This window comes from Ursus maritimus, unplaced genomic scaffold, assembly GCF_017311325.1.
Source record: "Ursus maritimus isolate PB19 unplaced genomic scaffold, ASM1731132v1 scaffold_20, whole genome shotgun sequence".
NCBI classification, from domain to species: Eukaryota; Metazoa; Chordata; class Mammalia; order Carnivora; family Ursidae; genus Ursus; species Ursus maritimus.
This window is the reverse complement of record NW_024424453.1, coordinates 2,049,264-2,073,863: the sequence shown is the minus strand read 5'-3', so window position 1 is coordinate 2,073,863 and position 24,600 is coordinate 2,049,264. Positions and strand designations below refer to the sequence as shown.

Sequence of the window (24,600 nt, the reverse complement as noted above, 5' to 3'; positions counted from 1 at the left end):
ACATGTCAATCTTATGCTTAAGATAGCACATATCTCCCAATTGCCTACTGAATAAAACCCAACCCTGTTTTCAACCCACAGCTGTATGACCTACGTTGGAACCATAACAGATAGTTACCATTTTTCAGTCTTGCTCTGTAGTTCTCAAAGGATACTTCAGAAACATGTGGAAGGCATGCTTATTAGTCAGATTACTAGTTCCCACTGCTAGCGTTTCTCATTCGATAGGTCTGGAGGGGGCCCATGAACTTGCATTCCCAACAATTTACTATATGCTGTTGATGCTTCTGATCCTGGGGGCACAATTTGAGAATAGTTTCTTTAAACATTTATGTCTCCATGCTTCTTGCTGCTTTCATTACCTAGCCTTGTTTTCTTTCCATTTACTTTTTAATTTTTTAAAATGTCAAATGGCACTTTCCTGAAAAAAGAAACTCTAATTGTTTCCAAACAAAATTTGTTTTTCTCCTTTGTTTCCATAAACAGTAAATCTTTTTTTCTAAAACACTTTGATACATACCTTGATCATAACAATCATTTGTTCATATTCCAATTATTTGTTTATATGTAACTGTTGCATCTTACTAGATTTGAACTTCTCTTCTAGGCAATTAAATCCCTAGAGTGTATCTTGCATCTAGCACAAAGCAGGTATACCTACAGACTCATTAAATGTATGATTAAATAATTTGATGGGAGACTAAATGAGAGAGAGAGAGATCATACAAGTTCTGTAACATCAATTAGGATGGGTTAATTTATCACATCTGCTTAGTAGAGAATGAAAAAATTGAAGGAAAAAAAATCATCTGATTTTGGAACAAGATAGAAGAATAATTCTGAAACAAAAAAAGGTTGGTTAGGTAGAGATGGCCTGAATATAATCCCTTAGATATGGAAGTCAGAAAGATAGTGTTATAATCTGAGTCCACTAGGGCAATTAAAAAGAGGGTAAAGAGGGGTGCCTGGGTGGTGTAGTCAGTTAAAAAACATACAACTGTGTCTGACTCTTGGTTTCAGCTCAGGTCATGTTCACAGGGTGGTTACGATTGAGCCCCTCATTGGGCTCCGCTGTTTGAGATTCTCTCTCCCTCTCCCTCTGCCTCTCCTGCTCGTGCTCTCTCTCAAATAAATAAATAAATCTTAAATAAATAAATAATAAAAAGGAGGATAAGAGGATAAAATGTACCTTGCACTACTTCTAAATAACACCTACCTGCAGTGACTTAGACAGTCTGAAGATATTGTTGAAAGCTAGTGAGATTATCCCCAGATCTGAGTTCCCAGATCATCTTATTGTGAGTTGAGCTACCCCTACCGTACTTTATCATTAAGTATCCGGCTCTCACCATCTACACCCTTTGCTTCAGATTCAGTGTGAGTCTTCAAACAGACTAAATGATCCAGCCATGAAAGTGAAAGAGATCCCCACTTTAACTGTTTTCTAGGCTTGCCATTCATAGTAGATAAGCAAATTTGCAGAACTTGAAAACTGATCATTTAGGGGAAACTAGAAAAGAAACATAGATTTTTTTATCTTAAAGTTAAACTTAAATAATTGGTTGCTTATGCTTTAAGTTAGAATGTTTATCAAGAAATCATTAAGAAATGTTATCCTGGCAACATATCATTTCATTACATCAAATGATGTGGTACAAAAACAATCATTGTGTTTTTCTCAGTGTTGTCAGTTATTCTAATGTTTCTCTTCATTCATCTCTAATGTTTTCCTGAGGCTGATGATACAATAACATCAAGGAGACTATATTTCACTGCCAACAGCATTTTATACTCTGACCACTAGACTTAAACAATCTTTTAAAAATTTTTAAATAAAATTGTGGATTTCTTTTGCATGTATTGATTCCAGAATGTATCAGCTCAGAAATAGCTAGTGACTTAAAATTTCCTAGGAGATCACAGCCAAAATCTAGGTCATTGTCTGAGCTTAAATTTTAAAAATAGAAAAAGCTAAAAAAGATCAAAATCAGAACAAAACTCTGCCCCAAAATATCAGTTTATATAAAGGGTCTTCTCTCTTACTTAAAGAAACTCTCTTTCTTGACTATATCAGGATAAAAGATAAAAACCTGTTTTTCTCAACTTCCAATGCAAAGAGTTAATGTCTTCAAACATAACTTATTGTTTATTCTAAGAGAGAAAGATACCTGACAAACAAATGATAACTACGATATTGTGGGTGCGTGCATGTATGTGGGTTACGGAAGAGCAATGACATTTCTAAAACTCTTTTAGAAGTCACAAATCAAAGTGGATTCAGGAAAATAGTGAGTTTGAAGTCTATCTTCTGCATTTATTTCCTGTGTGAAATTTCTATGCATCCGTTTCTTCATCCATGAGATGGGAATAATAATGCCTACTTTGCCTGTCTCATTTGAGGAAATAATGAGAAAATGTAAGTAGTGTACCTGATAAAACATAATAAGTGCAAACTTTATAATCACAATTATTATTATTGCTGTTATTACAACACATCTTTCTTTTGTGACTCCTTTAGTATTTCTGCTAAGCCCAGTATCGAAAGAGTTAATTGGAATTCTTAATCAAGCTATCTCCTAGCCTTAGGGACTTGAGAGAAAGAACTGCAAAAAAGAACATAAGCCATATGAGATACCAGCTTTTTTAAAAGTACCAATGGTCTATGTCCAAATTCAAGGGTCCCCTTGTTTGGTAACATCTACAGATGGAGAGAACTAGCTGGAAATAATGTCTTAGCAGTAATCAGAATTCAGAGCCATCACTAAGGTGTATCTATTTTAGGGCACATGCATGAAGACAGTAATTGGAGGACCTCTATCTTGTTAAACCAACCAAACAGCAAAGAAAGAATAGCTGTGTGGGACTTGCAAACATACAAACTCATCATGTGTTTTACTACATTCCAGCAATTCCCTCTTCTTAGCTTAACTCTTTTGGATACACACTTGATGTTTACTTACACCTGAAGTTATTTTACTGAAAATATGGAGAAAATAGTAAAAATTTAACTACGACATAGTTTGCCATGAGACATATCCACAGATACAATTTTTCCTTTTTCGTCTTCATTAGCTTCATTCTTGTATAAATAAAATACTTGCTGAAATAGCAGCAGAGTTGAAATGAGCCTATAATCCTTTTTTATCTTTTATTTTATTTATTTTTTTTATAATTTTTATTTTGTTATATTAGTCACCATACAGCACATTCCCGGTTTTTGATGCAATGTTCCAGGATTCATTATTTGCATATAACACCCAGTGCACCATGTAATATGTGTCCTCCTTAATACCCATCACCGGCCTATCCCAATCCCCCAGCCCCATCCCCTCTGAAGCCCTCAGTTTGTTTCCCAGAGTCCACAGTCTCTCATGGTTCATTCCCCCTTCTGTTTACCCCCCCTTCATTCTTCCCTTCCTTCTCCTACCAATCTTCGTATTTCTTATGTTCCATAAATGAGTGAAATCATATGATAATTGTCTTTCTCTGCTTGACTTATTTCACTTAGCATAATCTCCTCCAGTCCCATCCATGTTGCTGCAAATGTTGTGTAATCGTTCTTTCTGACGGCTGAGTAATATTCCATTGTATATATGGACCACATCTTCTTAATCTAGTCATCTGTTGAAGGGCATCTCAGCTCCTGCACAGCCAAGAAAACAGTCAAAAAAACTGAGAGGCAGCCCACGGAATGGGAGAAGACATTTGCAAGTGACACTACAGAAAAAAGACTGGTATCCAAGATCTACAAAGAACTTCTCAAACTCAGTACATGTGAAACAAATAATCAAATAAAAAAATGGGCAGAAGATATGAACAGACAATTTTCCAATGAAGACATACAAATGGCTAACGGACACGAAAAATGTTCAACATCATTAGCCATCAGGGAAATTCAAATCAAAACCACCTTGAGATACCACCTTCCACCAGTCAGAATGGCAAAAATTGATGACCTATAATCCTTTTGAAGCTCACCTACAACATCAGAATAGTGAGTTAGGGCACTAACAGGAGCTGCTTGCTTGGGTTCACTAAGCAATTAGGCATAGTTTGTAATTTGGCTCCTGTGTTCCTTTAATTAGTTAGAAGAGATTCTTACAATAGCAATCATCTTTTTTTTTTTTAATTTGAAGAGATTGGAACTCAAATATTCTACAAATATTGATTGGAACCTCCTGTAGCTGTTACATAATTCATCGTTTACTTTCAAAATAAACATGATGAATGAGATTTTCAAAGAGTCTATTTGTACATGGCAGGCTCCTGGACCAGGGTACAGGGTCAAGAGTGGATAACGCCAGAAAGAGCAGTAGTTATTTTATTATTTTTATTTAGCTATCTGATAGGTATTTGCCTATGGTTTGGACGAAAAAAACCTTGAGGTTTTTTTTTTTTTATTGAAATGTGCTTTTAAATCACATTTAGCTAAATTCATAAGGATTTTAATCCAGACAAAAAATTACTCCATTGCAACAGGAGCAGCAAGAAATCCCTCTCACTTAATTTCTCCATGCTCTGCTTCTAATGACATAACTCAGAGAAGTTCTAAAATAGGGAAACTAAATTAGCCTGTAGGAATGAGGGGATTAAACAAAAGATTTTTTAAAATTTTATTTTCCATATGCCAATTTTTCAGATTTTTAAAGCTATTTCTAAAATAGCTATGGTTTGTTTCATGTCCCAGGAAAATCAGTCTTCCAAACTATCTCCTTAACTTTTTTCCTTAAAAATCTTTTTTATTGAGATATATTTTACATACCACAAAATTCAAATATTTAAAGTACATTTACGCAGTCATTCAACCATTACCATTACAAATTTAATGATATATTGTTTTAAGTACTGTTTTATGAAATCTTAGGTCTTTTTAAAAAGAAGAGAATAAAGGAGAGCAAGTATATATTTACAGGGTTTTTAGGCTAACCTTTGTATTTACCATTTCAGGTTTTCTTCGTTTTTTTTCTTATGGACTTGATTTACCATGCAATGTTCTTTCCTTATTCCAGTGTAGCATCATCCGCATCCTCTCCTGTTGTCAAGAATAACACCATTTTGTAATGTATCGGTCCAACAATATAATTTCATAGTTACTGTTTACATAATTACCTTTAAATCACAGAAGAGAGGGAAGGAGAAGAAATATATAATTGTACTGGGCTTCGTATCACCTATATAATTGTCTATACCAATACTTTTTGGTATTTCTTGTGGATTTGAATTAGTCATAGATGTCACTTCTTTTCTGCCTGAATAACATGTTTGCTATATTTCTTAATACACATGTGTGACAAGCACTTTGAAAATGGCATTCCGATGCCTTTTTACATTTATTGTTTCTGATGATAAATCATGTGTTTATTCTATTGAGGTGAGCTGGTGTGTGTTGAGTCATTACTTTCTTGATGCTTTTAAGATTTTGTCTATCTTTGGCTTTCAATCCTTGCGCTACGACGTGTCTAGGTAGGGAGCTCTTTGCATGTATGCATTATGGAGTTCAGCTTCTAAGTGTAGATTAATGTTATTAAGAAATTGTGATGTTTTAGCCGTGATTTTAGTGTATTTTCTGTCTTTTACTTTTTCTCCTTTCTTCCTAATAATAATCCCATTGTGTGCTTGCCGGTACACTTAATGGTGTCCCACGTTTCTCTGACGTTCTGTTTGTTTGTTCTCATTCTTTTCCTTTGCGTAGTTAGATTGCCTAAATTCCACCGATCTATTCCAAGTTTGCTGATTCTTTCTTCTGCCAGCTCCAACATGCTTTTAGCCATTCTAGTGAATTTTTCATTTCCATTGTTGTAATTTTTCTTGTTTGGAATTTCTATTTGGTTCCTTTTTGTAATTTCTATCTTTTTACTGATATGCTAATTTTGTTCACACATAGTTTTCCTGCTTGTCGTTCATCCTTTGTCCATGGTTTTCTTTCGGTATTGGAGCTCAAATCAGATTTAAGACGGTGTACTTAAGGCATTTGTCTACTAGCCCAATATTGGCTACATAGGGCAGTTTCTGTAGATTTATTTTTTAAAAACTGGGTATTTTGGATATAATAATGTGGTAAATCAAGAAATCAGATTCTCTCCCTTACTGGGGATATGCTATTGTTGATATTTAAGACTGGAGTTGTACCTTTGTTTCGTAACTTTACCAAACTGTTTTTCAAAAGTGACGTTCGTTGCCATATAAGATCACTGAAGTGTGTTCTGCTGTCTCAGTGGTCACCCAGTCATGTGTCACAGACTTACTTATGCCTGGAGCCAAAAGAAAAAAAAAAAAAATACTGCTTTCCCACTATTTGCAGCTTGGCTTTGAACTGGGGGATCTTCAGTGCTAAGCCAGACTGCCTACAACTCTGCCTTTGTCTTTCCTGCATGCCCTTGAGGTTCCCACAGATCTTCCAGGGATGCACGCTTAGGGATCTCTCAGGGTTACTTCTGAGCCTGCACCCAGCCCTGGGCATGCACGCTGCACTCTGTGCCCTGTTATATGTGTTGGCCCTTCTGAACCCTTACCATTGCAAGAGACTTCTTCTTCAGACTCCACATTTCCTGGGCTTTTGCATCTGTCTGCTGCTGGCCTAATCTGCTGTCCCCTTCCTTAGGGAGGCATGAGCAGAGTCTGTCTTTAAAGTTTTCAACAGACGTCACCACCAATACCCAGAAATCCACAACAGTCCAAGGTGGGAGGTGAGGGGGATGATAAGCCAAAGATCAGGTTTTTGCCTGTCCTTCAGGAAACCATCAGATAGGTCACAACACAAAACCACAGAATTTTAAGAACAAGGTCCATACTAGTCTTCTGGCACCAGCAGATTACACCTAGGAATGAGGGCCACCAACCTCATGGCCACCAGTTCATGGGGGAAAGGGATGGTAAGCTGCTGAGTGAAAATACCACAACACTCTCTTACTGAAATTCGGCTGTCCTTCTCTTCATTAGGCAGTCACTTGGTTGCTGTGTGCTTTGAATTAGATGTCAGAAATCCAAAAAGTTGATTTTGTCAGTCTTTGACTGTTTATGGTTTTTTTCCGTGGAAGCACTGATTCTTTGAACACCTTGCTCAGTTATTTTCTCCGATGTCACTTTCCTAAATTAGTTTTTACTAATTTTCGCTGGTATTAAAAATGCAACTGATGTTTTTGTATTAATCTTATGTCTAGCAACTTGCTAAAATCCACTGTGAATTTTAATATTTTTCCGTGTATTTTTATATTATATAATATCATCTGTGATTAGTTAGGTTTCTTTTTCCTTTCTGATTTGTATATTTATTTTTTTTAATTACGCTGTTAACGTAAGCAAATTATATTCTATTCAATTCTATATTCTCTTTGGAATTTGTGTTGTGACCTCTCTGGTGGTTTCCTGAAGGACAGGCAGAATCAGTGCTTCCACAGAAAAAAACCATATATTCTATTCAATTCTATATTCTCTTATCTACATGTAGGAAGAGTGAGAGAGGGCCGATAGGACCATAGTTTTAAGATAGAGACCTGGAGAATGTGTATGAAAAATTGCCAGAAGAAATGAGTAGAGAAACAAAAAGGATTTCAGTGCAGTAGCAGATAAAGAGCGTGAATTCACTTCTCCACCGAAATGTGTGCTTGTGAGATTTCCACAACGCTCAGCTGCCCCAAATATAGACTAAAATTTCAAAGCTGGACCAACATTGATTCAAAATTTATTCCATGTATGTGGTATCGGGGAATAAAATGAAATATAAAATGCATTCAATGAGGTATATAAAGTGAACAAATCTCAAATGTGCAACTCAGTGTTTTTTACATGGGTTTACTCCCATGAACCATTACTTCGAACAACGTAAAGCACATCTTTATAACCCAGAAACGTCTGCTGTGCTTCTTTCCAGTTTACACCCAACCTGTCAGTGATCATTACTCTAGTTTCTTTCACCATTGATTAGATTCGCCACTTCTTGAACTTTATATTAATGGAGTTACACATTATCTATTCTTTTGCATCTGATTGTTTTTACTCTTCAAAGTATCTGTAAGATATGTTGGCTTGTGTATTAGTGGTTTGTTTTTAGTGCTGTGGAGTATTACATTATGTGAATAAATTACTATTTCTTAATCATTTAATGACGGATGGATGGGTCTGTACTTGGTGAGTTCTCTGGGAAGCAGGTGCTGACAGAATTAGATGTGCAAAAAATATATTATTTTTTTTAAAGATTTTATTTATTTATGTGACAGAGAGACAGCCAGCAAGAGAGGGAACACAGCAGGGGAGTAGGAGAGGAAGAAGCAGGCTCCCAGCGGAGGAGCCCCATGTGGGACTCGATCCCATTAACGCCGGATCACGCCCTGAGCCGAAGGCAGACGCCTAACGACTGTGCTACCCAGGCGCCCCCATGCCAAAAAAATAGTGTGGACTAACCCCTGAAAGAAAAGGGATGGAAGAATTATTGACTGTGATGTCAACCAGCACAAAAGGGAGTTCAAACAAAGACAGTCCAGTAGAAGAACCCTGCATTGCCAAGAGACAGCTAGGTCTTAAGTAATTCATTAGTTGGGGGTTGCTCCCAAAAGATTGTAACCTTGGCTACTATTGCCTCGCTCATACATTGGCTGGATATCGCTCGAAGTAGACCTCAGAGACTAGAACTTTGTTAAGTTAATTGCCAGGGCCACCCTGAGAAGAGCATGACATCAGTCTAAAAGCAGAGACAGTTTCCCAAGGCCAGGAGGCAAGTCTTTGCTTGAAGTTGAATCCAACCAAGTACACTCTATTTCAGCCTGAGTCCTCCCCTCCCCGCCCCCCAGTTTTTGACTATTATAAATAAAGCTGAAATGAGCATTATTACGAAAACTTTTAATACAAATTAATGATTTTTCTTAGGTAAATATGTGGCTTATAGGGTAGCTGTGTATTTACCTTAAAGAAATACCATGAGAAAAGGAAGAAAAAGAAAAGAAGGAAAAGAGAAGAAAAGAAAAGAGAAAAGAGAGGAGAGGAAAGGAGAGGAGAGGAGAGGAGAGAGGAGAGGAGAGGAGAGAAAGAAGTACCATCAGTTTTTCGAAAGCAGTTGGACCAAGTTTCCTAGCCACAAGGAATGTGTAAGTACCTGTTGCTCTCCATCGTCATCAACCCTTTGTTTTGTCAGTCTTTCAGTTTGTTCCTTTGTACTATAATTTGCTTATCCATTTATCAATAGGTATTTGGATTTCCTTTTTTTAAGAAGTAAATTTGCTGTAAATATCCATCTATAAGTCTGCCAGTTTGTATTGCAAATGTATGTTTAAATTTTTAAGACAGTACAAAACTATTTTTTCATATTACTGGTACATTTTACATTCTTACTAGAAATATATGAAAGTTCCAGTTGTGTCATATTCATCTCAAAACTTGGTATGATTAATCTTTATAACTTTATCCATTCTAGTGGATGTGTTGTGGTATCTCAATATAATTTACACTTAAATTTCTTAATAACTAGAGGCGTTGAGCATCTTCTCATGTGCTTAGCATTTATATTTATTGTTCATTGAAATGTTCATCAAAATCTAGACCATTTATAATTGGGATCTTAGTTCTTTATTATTGAATTGTAAAGGTTCTTTACATATGTCAGACACAAGTCTTTTGTCAGGTATATTTTGTATATATATCACAAGTTTTTTCTCCCAGAACTATGGCTTGCTTTGTCATTGTCATAGCAGTGTACTATGAAGAATAATTTTAAAATTTTGTTAAAGTACAATTTACTGACTTTTTCTTTTATATTTTATACATTCTTTGTTATATATCTTTGTGAAACCTAAGGCACTAAGATTTTTGCCAATATATAATGTCTTATAATTTCAACTCTTACATTTATATTCAAGATTTATTTTGAGTACATTTTTGTATACTATATGAAATTAGGGTCAGAGATTTTTCCTTTTTCTTTTTTTTTTAAGATTTTATTTATTTATTTGACAAAAAGAGAGACAGCCAGTGAGAGAGGGAACACAAGCAGGGGGAGTGGGAGAGGAAGAAGCAGGCTCCCAGCAGAGGAGCCCGATGTGGGGCTCGATCCCAGAACGCCAGGATCACGCCCTGAGCCGAAGGCAGACGCTTAACGACTGAGCCACCCGGCGCCCCTCTTTTTTTTTTTTTTTAAAGATATTACTATGCAATTTTTCTCCCACTTCTTGTTTAGAAGATTATCCTTTCCTGATTAAACTGCTTTGAGAGTTTTAAAAACAATCAATAGACCATATAAGTGTAGTGTAATTTCCTATGTTCCATTGCTCTATTTATCTTTATTTATACCAATATTCTAGTGTCTAAATTATATATACTTATAATAAATGTACATTTTAATAATAAATACATATAAGTATATATATATTTATAATAAATCTTAAAATCAGGCAGTGTAAGTCCTCAACATTTGTGGGGTTTTTTTTCAGTCATTTTGGGAAACTTTTAAATTCCACATCAATTTTAGAATTTTCTTGACTCTTCACATAAAAATAGAGGCTACTGGAAAAAAGTAGAGGTTGTTAGGATTTTGTTAGGGATTATATTGAATCAATATGTCTATCCCTTTAGAATATTGACAATTTAGCAATATTGAGTCTTTTTACCCACAGACAAGATATATTTCATTCTTTATTTAGGTCTTCCTTAATTTTTCTTACCAATGTTTTATAATTTCAGTGTATAGGTATTTAACATTTTTGTGAGATTTATCCATAATTAATTAATATTTTTGGTGTTATTATAAACAGCATTTTTAATAAATGGTATTTTAAAACTTCAATTTTCAATTATTTATTGCTAGTATATAGAAATATAATTGTTTTGTAGTTGACCTTGTATCCTACAACCTTGCTAAATTCACTTATTAGTTCTAGTAGCTCTGTTTGTAGATTCCCTCTGCGTTAATGACTAAGCCATCTATAAATACAGAGTTTCAGTTTGTCCTTTCCAACATAGATGCCTTGTATTTATGTTTCTTGTTTTACTGCTCCAGCTAGATTGTTCAATAGAAGTGGTGGAGTGGAAGTCATTGCTTTGTTCACAATCTTATGGGGAAAGTATTTAATCTTTCACCATGACATACGATGTTTTATGCTTTCCTTTTATCATATTGAGAAAGCTTCTTTCTATTTCAAGTTTGTGGAGAGATTTGATTATAAATGAATTTCAATTTTCTCAAATGCTTTCTCTGAACCTATTGATATCCTCATGTGGTTTTTCTTGTTTTGTCTGATAACATGGAAAAATTCATTAATTAGTTTTCAAATGTGAGACCAGCTGTGCATGGGATCAACCCCTGGGATCAACCGCACTTGGTCATGCTGCATTATTGTCTTTATACGTTTTACAACCGAGTGGTGAGATACCATGATATAGCAGGCCAAACATTGAAAGGAAAATGAGGTTATATTAAAATTTCACAGCTTGTGCCAAATGCAAAATTAGTTATATGTAACTCAGGAAATGAGGAAATCGTCTTGAAAATGACATATTACTTATTACTTACAAGATACTTGAAATGCAAGTGTAAGTCTTGCACACATAAAATATAATGATAATAAGTAGAGCTTATTGCGAATAAAAGCCCCCTCTGTACCCTGTTCTATAGTTACAGACGCACACTCCAGCACTAAATTCCACGGTTCCTACGTGTTCGCTACACTAAAAGTTATTGTACACACACATTTTGACTGGAAGTGGTATTTGGCGGCCAGAAGCCCTGGGAAACAATTTTTTAAATTATATCGCATCTAAATATGTATATGTAGCCTATTCCAAACAAGCTTAATTGAAAAAAAAAGTAACAAATATGAAAAAATTAGGAATAAATACTAAAAATATCTCAGACAATAAGTAAAGCAAAGAATAAAAGACCTAGTGATCACCATACATCAGCTCGTGATGGGGGGAGGACATTATCTCTCATCACTCTGTAATCAGTTTCTGTAATAAAAATCGAATGGTGTTTTTGGTCTATGAAAGCGTTTTTCCCCTTTCTCATGTTATTTGTCCTCAGATACACATCTTTAAACATTTTATTAAGTATCCTGCCCGTAATCACCCCCTTTATGCTCTGAGCAACCAAGCACCGGTCTTGAGGAAGCGTAAACTTGATTCTCGCCACTTGATCAGTTTCTCCAGCGAAGCCGGCGTGAGCAGAAGCCCCCGGACCCCGCGGTGCGGCTCTGTCCTGTGCAGACAGCCTCTCCGCGGGGGCTGCTGCGTCCCCGCCAGCCCCATGCCTCGGCCATTTACTTCTACTGATCTTGCTGCCAAGTGCAGCGCTCTGAAAAGAGAATAACCAGCCATGAGCAACATGCTCTTTTTCTGCAGGCTGACGGGCTGTGCTTTAATCTCCTCTCGTGTCTCGTAACAGAAGCTTTTATAACGGTTTTTGCTGACTGTCAGACTATTCTAAGCCCCTGCTCCCTATCCAGTGAGGGGGAGAAGACTAGAATTATTTACATTTAGTTGACAAGAAGGATGCTGAAAATGAAATGTACATATGGTAAGATGCGAGGGGATGCTTTAGAATTGGTATTCTGAAGGGAATTTTTTTTTCCTTTAAAACGCTGTACACATATAGAAGTTCTTTTCAGTATTGAAGGAACACAAATATGGTACACCTCATGACGTGGAAGGGATGGATTTTAAGTTTTGAATCATGCGTTTTTTTAAATCTTACATAAAACAACTTAAATAAATCATCCTTCTGCTGCTCTAGGCCTGACTCCAGCATCTCACCAGCCATCTTTCTTCTCCTGACTTTCACACGACAAGCTGAGAAACCCATTCTCTTAAGTGGGTAGAATTGGATAATGGGAAGAATACTGAAAATGATTTCGCATGGTACATATAGTGTACAATAGTTGTTTACATATTTTTTAACTTTACCAGACTTTCTTGGAAGACTGAGCTGTGAATCCATCTAGTCTAAATATAGGATCAAACCTGCACTAGGCACTCACATATTTGTTGAGACTAATAGTATAACCTAGTTCTGCCACTAATTTTGAGAACCTACCACTTGACCTCTAGGACAACACTTTCTTTAGGAAATGGGAAGTTTGAACTAGATTAGAAATTATAAATTCTATATTTATCCTGCCTATCATTCATATTATGAAAATAAAGTATTTTTTAAATTAAGAGGTCACATAAAATCTGAACTAAGGAGTGTCCCAATTACATCTTTTTGTGTAATAAACCACCCCAAAGTTTAGTGAATTAGAACAATTTATTATATCTGATAATTCTGTGGTTGAATAGGTGGTTATTCTCATAGGTGGTACAGGTTGAGAGGCCAAGTCTAGAGGTAAGATTGGGAGCTCAGCTGGGGGCTATTGACTGGGTGTCTTGGTTTCTGCGTGTGGACCTCTCCACTTGGCTGTTGGGGCTGCTTCACATCATGGTGGTGGGTTTCCAAAAGGAAACATTGTAAGAGGATTGCCCCTAAGTACAAGAATTTGTTAGTTATCAATACTCTGCTTGTGATACACTTAGAATATCCCATTGGGCAAAGTTACTCCCATGGCAATTCCAGAGTATTATGGATGGTGATTTCACAATAACATGAATAATAGAAAGTGTGACTAACTGGAGGCTACCAAAGTAACAGTATAGAGGAAGTCTTCGGGAAAACTGGAATCTCTACTTAAACTACATAGAAGATGATCCTTTCAAATGGGCCTTGCATTCTCTAAAATCTCTGTCATCACCCAGCCAACTTCATTGGTATATATACTTGGTTCTGTAGGCTTTTGAGTTGTCTAAGTGACAACTGTACTAAATGATTGTAACAATTTTGATACGGCCTGGAGTACATTTTGTTAAAATTACCTTTTTAAAAATTTGACATGTAATGTGTTCAGATACTTTACAGGCACTTAATGCTTATTTTTATCAAAATATTTGTAATACTAATATGAGATAATTATAGCCTTAAAAGAGCCCAATTGTCTTGATTCTTTGCCAGTGAATTACTTGTACATGACCTAAAACAACCTACTTTTTTTCTGGCAGTCACGATTTCCAGTGACTTATTTTTTTAAATCTGACCTATTCATCTATGTATGCCAAGAGGACAAAATAAAAATGTGGAGCTCAATTGAAAATGTACTTTTCCAATGTGTAGAATTTGCAAGCATATTTTTATATTTAATTTCCTCAGTCTTTATTTTTGGTATAGAGTGAACTATACATAGTCTTATACTGTATGGGACAGAGCAAAATATACACAAATAGATATATATCAAAATAATTATATAAGTTTACATAATTTCACTTGTAAGTGAGCAAAGCCATGAATCAAGTTGGCTTAAAATATAATAATAATCTATTTTATCCCTTGACAAGAAGTCCAGGGTTATGACTGTGATCCAAAGCTCATTTAATCAAACTAGTAATGTTATCAAAGGTATATAAACTCCATTTCTCAATTAAGATAGAAATCTTTATTGTTTGCTTTTGCATTTTGTTAAGCCTACTCCTTTAACTTGTTGATCAGAGAGGCATTACGTAGGCCTTAATGATTTTCAGGTGGAAAAAGAGCATGTTTTTCTTTTTCTTGTGTTTTTTATTTTGGAGTAAAGAAAATTTTCCCAGAAGACAACCAGGGTACTTTGTTTCCACTTTGATTGTCAAGAAATGGTTTACATTGATATTCCTAAGCCAGGTAGTAGCAAAATGAAAGGGAAAGATCACCATGAATGACTTAGAATATCATTTGGGATGGAAGGGGTATATAGAGAACCAACTAAGAGAATCAACTACCTAGAGAATCAACTACTATGGCTATTACCATAGAGTAGCTATTTTCTTCCAATTAACCATGTATAAATTTTTATTGTATGATTGGATGCATTTTTTTAATAGAAGATAGCCTGTTGTAATAGAAAAGGTGGAGATCTAAAAATCAGAAATACTTGGGGCGCCTGGGTGGCACAGTAAGTTGAGTGTCCGACTCTTGGTTTCGGCTCAGGTCGTGATTTCAGGGTCATGAGATCCATCCCCCCACGACGGACTCCGTGCTCAGCCTGAGATTCTCAATCCCTTTCCCTCTGACCCTCCCGCTCGTGCTCTCTCTCTAGTAAATAAATAAATGTTTAAAAAAATCAGAAATACTCTATTCTAGTCACTCTGCTTCAAGTTTAGTATCTTTTATTCAACACCTTTAGTGATATGCTTTCTTAATTCATGTGTGATTTTTTAACCATCGCTAACTATATATATATTTATTTATATAAACATTCTTATTTATATATTTTTATATTTTTATATTTATTTATATATTCATATATTTTAATATATATTATTTATACATATATGTGTATGTGTGTGTATATATATATATGTATATATATATATGTATATATATATATATTATAGGTTGCCTAACACATCCAGAAGGAATAGTTGGATAATCAAACATATCAAATCAAACATATGATTATTTCAGTGGATAACTAGGAGTAATAGCAAGTGGTGCTACTCCCATTTCCAGCCCTCAATCCCTGGGTCTATAAATCATGGCTATCAGAGAAATAGCTCCATATAATGGATGCTGAGTCTGAGCACATAAGCCTTCTGGAGAAACTTGCTTTAGCCCTGTGAGGCATTACCACCTAGGTAGCTGGTGCTGTAACTGAGTCTTTAGAAGGTCATTTCACCTTTCTATCAATCCAGCTGCTTCAGAATGGTGGGGAACATGGTAAGACCTGTGAATTCCATGAGCACAGTTCCATGGTTGCATTTAATTTGCTATAAAGTGAATTCTTGATCAGAGTAATGTTGTGTGGAATATTATAATGGGGATAAGGCATTCTGTTAAGTTCACAGATGGCAGTTTTGATAGAAGCGTTGAATGCAGGGAAAGCAAACCCATATCCAGAGTAAATGTCTATCCCAATGTAATCAACTTGTTACCACGTAGTTGGCCAATCACTCCAGGAAATGGTATTATTTCAGGGGCCAAATCATACTCGGTGAGTGGAAGAGTCCATATTGCTGAGCCCAGGCATAACCTTCATCCCTGCCACCATCGCCATTTTTTCGTGAGCCCACTGAATGATAACAGGAGTGACTGGGAAAAGAGACTGGTATTCACAGGGCAGATCATTCCATTGAACAGATTATTAAAATCCTCCCCTGCTGAGGTCACCCTTTTGTGAGCACTCAAATGGAGCTCACACAGCTTAACATTTTTTTTGTCCACTCTGAGAAGTCAATTCACATACCTCTTCCCCAGATTTCTTTGTCATCGATTTTCATATTCTTTCCAATTCCCCGACTTTCCAGCTAACCCATTGGCCACAACCCACGAACTGATATTTAATGGCATATTTGGCCATTTCTCCTTCCAAGTATAGTGAACAACATGGGCACAGCCCGAAGTTCTGTTCAATGGGAGGATTTTCCTTTACCATTGTCTTACCTAGATTGTTTCAGAAAGTGGCTGTTGTGCAGTAGCTGTCCATTTTCAGGTGGTGTTTGTATATCATGCAGAACCATCTTTAAATCAGATCTAAGTCTTGTCTGATCTGATCATACTCCATGAGGCCATAAGTACAGGCTGGGGATAAGAAAGAAATGTAACAGGAGTGGGGACTCTGGGAAATTGGGCCAATTTTTCATGTTACCTGCTCATGTCTTCAGAGCCCACTCAACCTGATTATGCATGTATCATTTCATTTTGATCATAGAGTCTTAATATGCACACCCAACTTTATGGCCTGTGAGTCAGATAATACCCAGTTGATGATGAGTAGCTCAGGTCTCATAGTAACTTGGTGGTGTATAGTCATGCATTCAGTCTCTACCAAAGCCTGGTAGAGGCCAAGAGCTGTTTCTCAAGAAAAGAGTATTTATCTGCAGATGATGGCAGGCCTGGTTCTAAAATTCTCCTGTAGGGACCTCCCAAAGGCTCCAAGTAGCATCTCTGTCTGTCACTGATACTTCAAGCATCATTGGGTCTGCTGGATCATATGGCCCAGGTGACAGAGCACCACGCAAAGCAGGTGAACCTGTGACAGAGCCATCTCTTCTTTGCACACCTTCTAGCAGCTTTTCAGGGTGCTTTGTAGATAAGCTGGGGTAACTCACCTAAATGAGTAATAGGTTGGCTCCAAAATCCAAGAAGCCTACTAGATATCGTGCTGCCTCTTTCTTGGTTGTCCAAGGATTTGATGCAACAAATTTTCCTTCATGTTAGAAAGGATAGCTCCAACATGCCCCACACCACAAGACCCCTAGAAATTTCACCGCGTTAGAAGGCCCCTGAATTTTAGTTGTATTTATATCCCGCCTTCTGACATGCAAATTTCTTACCAATGAGAGTAGAGTAGTTGCTGCTTCTCCCTTATTAGGTCAAATCAGCATAATGTCACCAATGTAATGGACCGATGTGATATTTTACAGAAGAGAAAAACAATCAAAATCCCCCAAATGAAATTATGACATAGGAGTCAAGGGTTGATATATCCCTGAAGTCGTAGAGTGAAGATAAATTACTGGGCTTGCCAACTGCAAGCAAACTGCTTCTGGTAGACTTTATGGACAGGTATGGAGAAAAAATAACAGATCAATAACTACATACCCAGGCACCAAGGGATGTATTAATTTGCTCAATCAATGAAGCCACATCTGGTATAGCAGCTGCAAGTGGAGTCACCACCTGGCTAAGCTTATGATAGTCTACTGTCATTCTCCAGGATCCATCTGTCTTCTGCACAGGCCAAATAAGTGAGCTGAATAGGAATGTGGTGAGAATCACCACCCCTGCAATTTTCGAGGATTTAATGGTGGCACTAACAGCTACAATCCCATCAGGGAGATGGTGCTGCTTTTGATTTATTATTTCCCTAGGTAGAGGTAGTTATAATGGCTCTATCTGGCCTTTTCCATTATAATAGCCTTCCCTCCATAGGTCAGGGAACCAATGTAGGAATTCTGCCAGCTGCTAAATATGTCTGTGCCAATTATGCACTCTAGAACTGAGAAACTAACCACAGAATGGGTTCAGAGACCCACTAAGTCCACTGTGAGATAGACCTGAGCTAAAACTCCATTAATCACATGACACATAAGCTCGTACCCTGATTGGAGGTCCACAGTGACGCTGGGTCTCCTGGAATCAGTGTCAGATCAGAGCCAATGTCCAGTAGTCCCCTAAAGGTAAAATTATTTCCTTTTTGCCTGGTGTACAGTTACCCTGGTCCAAGGTCATAGATCTTTGGAGGAAAGCTGGAAGAAAGATTAATGGTTTCTATTTTCTGTAGTATACTGGGGTCCTTCCTCTAGGGTACCTGGTCTCCACATCATACAAGGGGTCTGGATCTGTAAACTGGTTCAAGTTTGAGAACTGTTTGAGGGGCCATGACTCTGTTTTTATGATTCAAGTTGGACTTTTGTTCATTTGACCTAGAACTTTTCTGCTTATACAGATAAGTGAGAATTTAGCAGGCTTCCTATCTATTTTACTTCTAGGAACAATATGATTAACTAGCCCAAGCCATATGTCTGCACGTGTCAGAGTAGTGACTGTTGCTTTGACTTTGTTTCCCAGTACAGTAACCATGCCCACCTGGCCTTTGATGATTGAGTGTCTCCACTGGGCCCCTGCCATTCTGAGATGCACCTACTCCCACTGCATTTAGGTTTTCCAATTGAGTGACTAATGTTTCCACTATAAGGTCTGGCCTACAGAGAAAAATGGATCACAGAGCACTTTAAGGATACTGGGGCCACTAATTATAATTTTAAGACACTTGTAAAACCTCTTTTGATTTTAAAGTAGGAAAAATACTAATTTTAGCATCAATGAAACATTGTAAATGATTTACCCTATTATTTTTCCACGTAAAATATCTTCTCTTAGATTCTGGTATTGACTAAAACAAGAAATTTTTCATCATAACAATCTAATTGAGGAATAACAATTTAAATGTCCTTATATTTAATTTAGTTCATATAAAAAATTCAGCAAAATCTCTAAGTCAGGGTACAAAGAAAAGCATTAAAATTCCTACTCCACAAACACAAAAAGTTTAAAGCTATACAGTTTTCATGAAGAGTATTTTGCTTTGTTTTGAGAGTACTAACAGTGTGGTGTTTAAGTAGTTGTAATTTTTAAATTTCTGATTAAAAAACAGCTGTTAATTTGGTTATTAGTTTTGAAGTTGATATTGGTTATTAATTTAACATAAAATTTGTGGAGTACTAAATATTTTTCTTCCATATACTGATACAAATCAGATGTCTTCATACATATCTCTACATTTGCTTATCAAGGGACATTTCATTGCTGACATAATTATATTAAAAAATATGAGACATACTACCCAATAAATAAATTAATACATAATTAATTATTGGAAGCTTATGGAATATTTATTTATTTATTATTTTAAAGATTTTATTTATTTATTTGATGGAGAGAGAGAGAGCACAAGTAGGCAAAGTGGCAGACAGAGGGAGAGGGAGAAGCAGGCTCTCTGCTGAGCAGGGAGCCTGACATGGGGCTCCATCCCAGGACCTGAGATCATGACTTGAGCCGAAGGCAGCTGCTTAACCAACTGAGCCACCCAGGCACCCCAATGGAACATTTAATAGAATATTGGTATATAATCTAAAATGCATTCATATAAAATGCTAAAAGACTACATATAAGGCTAGTAACATTTTTGCTAAAGCTTTTTATTATATTCTGTAAAATTGCTTTATGTCCAGAAACTAAAAATGTATAAAAAAGGTGAAATTTGGGGTTGCTTGTACTGTTTAAGTGCCATTGCTCTAGGAAAAATTTATAAATGAAAAAGTCTAATGTTAAAGTCACTCTATCCTGTCACTTAGAAATACGTAATTTGAATTTTTTCCTTTTCTCATGTTCTTACCTACCCCTAAACATTTTTGTGCTAGAGATATACTTATTAGTTTTATTAATTCTGAGTTTTATTAGTTCTAAGAAAATAATTTTTAGTGTCCAGCACAACAGATTCTGAAGATAAAATATTCATAAAAATATCTTTTTTTTCTTTTATCCATCTCTCTTCCTGCCCATCCACATTGCTATTGTTTATGTTTACACACCATTCACTTTGGCAGTATTTAACTAGTTTCTTTCTTTCTTTCTTTCTTTCTTTCTTTCTTTCTTTCTTTCTATTTATTTTTTAAAGATTTTATTTATTTATTTGACAGAGAGATACAGCGAGAGAGGGAACACAAGCAGGGGGAGTGGGAGAGGGAGAAGCAGGCTCCCAGCAGAGGAGCCTGATGTGGGGCTCGATCCCAGGACCCTGGGATCACGCCCTGAACTGAAGGCAGACAACGACTGAGCCACCCAGGTGCCCCTCTTTTTTTTTTAATTTTTAAAAATTTTCTTTGGGTAAATACCCAGTACTTCCATTACTGGATCCTACTGTAACTCTATTTATGACTTTTTGAGGAACCTCTATACTGTTTTCCACAGCGACTACACCAGTTTGCATCCCTACCAGCAGTGCATAAGAGTTCCTTAATGTCCACATCCTTGCTAAAACTTGTTATTTCTTGTGTTTTTTATTTTAGCCATTCTGACAGGTGTGAGGTGCTATCTCTTTGTGGTTTTGATTCATATTTCCCTGTAATTAGTGATATTGAGTATCTTTTCATTTATCTGTTGGCCATTTGTATGTCTTCTTCGGAAAAACGTTTATTCAGGTCCTCTGCACATTTTAATTGGATTATTTGATATTTTTTGGTATTGAGTCATATAAATTCTTTATATATTTTGGACATTAACCCCTTATTGGATGCATCATTTACAAATATCTTCTCCCATTCAGTATGTTGCTTTGTCCTTTTGTTGACGGTTTCCTTCACTGGGCAAAATAAAATATCTTTTTAATCCCTGAAAAGGAGTCACTTGAAGGAGCAGTAGTCCTATGAGCAGTAACCTCTGGTTTGAGTACTGGAGAAGTACTTCCATTAAGACAGTGCGAAGGATGCTTGGGTGACTCAGTCAGTTACATGCCTGCCTTCAGCTCCAGTCATGGTCCCAGGGTCCTGAGATCAAGTCCTACCCTGGGCTCCCTGTTCAGCAGNGAGCTTACTTCTCCCTCTGCCTGCTGCTCCCCCTGTTTGTGCTTGCATTCTCTTTCTCTGACAAAAAAAAAAAAAAAAAAGAAAGTGTGAAGAAGTTGGTGAGTCCTTAGATATATACATACACAGACAGTACAAAACTGAATGAAATTGTCAAAAACCGTCCTTTCAGATTTTGTAAATTACTAAAGGCAGATAACAAATAGAATAGAGTATATTCTTGGAAAACTATTAGAGCTTTGGGTAAGATCAGCACTGTATGCCAACTTGTGCGAAGTTCCTCCCACCAATGCCTTCAGATTGGTTAGATCACAAAGGTGGAGGTTACAGGGGCGGGGATAAAAGATGGAAGAGAGCAGAACCTTTGCTTCTAGAAGAAGGCAACTGATTTGTGGTGGGACACAAAACCTTGCGGTGCTATCAGGTACAAGGGACAAACTTGGTAGAAAATTAGAATGAGAAAAAAAAAAAAAAAACGCAGCCTTGTTGTCCTAAGATAAAAGTCCCAGTCAGGGTAAGCAGTTCCAGTTGGGGTAGGCAGACAAAAAAATAGCAGGAAGTTTCTGGAAATGAGAGCCACAGAAGAGATGAAAATGTTTGAACATAAGCTCTGCACAAACCACTGACCACTAATCTATGCAACCACTAGCAATCCAGGCTAAAGGGCAATAATAATATAAAGAAGAAGAAGAAAAGAAAACGCTAAGCAGAGACATCAGCAACTATCCACCATAAGGAGGACACAGTCTGCAGCTCCAGTCTAGGTTAAAACAAAACAAGTAAGAAAGAACAACAACGACAACAACAAAACCCAGAATACAGATATATTATATGCATTATAGTATCTAAGAGTTCCAGTTTTCAATTAAAAAGTTTAAGACGTGCAAAGAAACACAAAAATGTGACCCATACTCAAGAATAAATGCAGCCAATAGAAACTGACTATGCCAACACGGATGTTGGATTTGGTTGTCAAGGACCTCAAAGAAGTTATTACAAATACCTTCAAAGAGTTAAAGCAAGTTATAATAATAACTCCACAAATAGGAAATTTCAACAGAGAAAAAAAAAAAACTGCTAAAAAAACCAAATAGGAATTCTGGAGTTAAAAAGCACAAAAACAAAAATGAAAAATTCAGAAGATTGATTCAGCAGTAGACATGATACTGCAGAAGAAAAATCAGTGCACTTGTGGAGTGATCAATAGAAATTAGTCAATTCATAAAACAAAGAAAAGAGATTGAAGTAAAATCAACAAAGCTTCAGTGACCCATGTAACAATTGTAAGCATTATGACACAGATGTAACGGGAGCCTAGAAGGACAGAAAAAAGAAAGGCACTGAAGAAACTATTTGAATAAACAATGGCTAAAGACTTCCTGAATTTGATTTTGAAAGCACATTATTCCAAAGAATTTCTGTAAACTCTCCGACCCACAAGGAGGTGGCAAATAATTCCTCCTGCCTTAAGTGTAGGCTACCTGTAGCGATGTTCTTCCAAGGCACACAAAGGGAGGGGGGGAGATTAACTTCACAGTGGAGAAACTTTGCAAACATTACCTAAACCCAGGTGATCAAGGTTAATATCAACAGTGACAAATGACATTGATAATTTATACCCTTAATACAATTTGATAAGAATGGTAATTTATCTCCGTACTCTTTCTCCACAAGCTGTATTATTCCAGTCTAATCATGGGAAAAGCATCAGACAAATCTCATCTGAAGGACATTTTACAAAATATCTGATCAGTAACTCTTGAAAATGCCAGTCATCAAAAACAAGAAAAGCCTAAGAAATTGTCAAAACAAAAAAGTCTGAAGGAGACATAACTGCTAAAAGTAATATAGTATCTTAAATAGGAGATAACCAAAGAACGTTAAAGAAAAACTGAGGAAATCTGAATAAATTTTGGACTTCAGTTAATAATAATGTGTCAATATTGGTTCATTAATTGTGACAAATGCACCATATAAGATGTTAATAATAAGGGAAACTGTGGGCTGTAGGAAAAGAAAAATTCTTCCTCTGTCCTTCAAGGTCTTCCAACTGGACTAATAATTACATTTAAATGAGACAAATTAATAGAAGAAAAAACCCCGATGTTTTTCTATGTGCACACAGAGGCTCAATAATGAAATTGAGACCCAGAAAAACGAGCAAGGCAGGATTTCTTACCGTGTTTGGCAACGAGACAATAAATTTGTGAGAAATTGACAGGATAAAGAAAATAGGTGTTTGGGAGCTTTAATTAGTAGGGAATTCTAGGCAGAATTTCAGCTGAGGTAGAAAAAACACAACGTTTTATTTCTACACCTTTCTCAGCTTTTAAGTTTCTATCTCTGGTGATAAGGATCCATTTTTACTTATTAGGACATGGGGGGTATTTTTCATATGAGAGATTTATTTCCTGCTTTCACAGGGACAGAGGAAGGTCTGAGTGTTTTTGCATTGATGGTTTCTTAAGTAACTTTTATTAAAATAATCGATATGTCAAGGTGGTACATTTTGGAGCGGCCTGTCCTTGGCCCCTATAGTGCTATTTGAGAATTCTCTGTACTCTCTTCCTAATACCTTTTTCAATGTAAAACTGGTCTAAAATTAAAAGTTCATTTTAAAGTGGAGGAAAAAATTGATCTACAGATCCAAGCATCTCAAACACTTCCAGGTAGGACTCAGTGATCCGCATCATGACAATTACATTCAAACTGCGGAATGACAAAGATAAAATGTTGATAGCAGCAAAAGAAAAAAGAAATTTCATTACATATAAGGGAATAGGAAGTGATTAACAGCTATTAAAGATTTTATAGGTAGAAAAACTATCTTCATAATTGGTGTTCTTAAATTTAAAGTAGTAAAATAGGTTAACTGAAAACACTCATATTACTTGTGCCAAGAAGGAAAAGACCTAATAATGAGCCTTAATCCCAAAGTAGTTTTAGAAGTTATTTATTCTCTTAATAAACCTTTCAAACCTTGGGTTTGTAATATTTTTTTTCTTTAAAAATTTTGCCCTCTTCACGATATGTCTTCAACTAGTTTGACATAGGAATAAATATACCTTAAGGATAAATAATCACTCTTTTAAGATATTACTCTATTATATTTCTCCCAGTTCAATAATTTTTTGCAGTTCATTTTTATTCAGACAAATGTAGATAAAGGAAAAGAAAAAGTAGAAATCAATTTACCCAGCTTGTATTGTGCAGATAATAGAGAATCATTAGGGTTCTTTAGAGCAAAGAACGATAAGATAACAGATGTACTGTGGGGAGATTAGTCTAGTAGTCTGTGTATATGGGATAAATTAATGAGAATCAGTTAATAGATATCTGTTAAGAAGTAATTTTGTGACAATAACAGAATGACCTGATCTGTACAGACAGATTGAATTAGAAGGAATAACAGATGTTTTATTGAATTCAAAAAATGGGGTAGAGAATGCTTAGACCAAAGTAAAAAAGAGAGTGAGTGATAGGAAAAGTGGGAAACTGGGTACAGATATTACTATGCAAAATTCTCTGTGATTT

General features: G+C 36.2%; 1 pseudogene; it reads right to left on the bottom strand.

The window, feature by feature from the left end:
- Positions 1 to 15,439: 15,439 nt before the first annotated feature.
- LOC103664434 lies at positions 15,440 to 23,756 on the bottom strand (annotated as a pseudogene).
- Between the last annotated feature and the right edge of the window lie 844 nt (positions 23,757 to 24,600).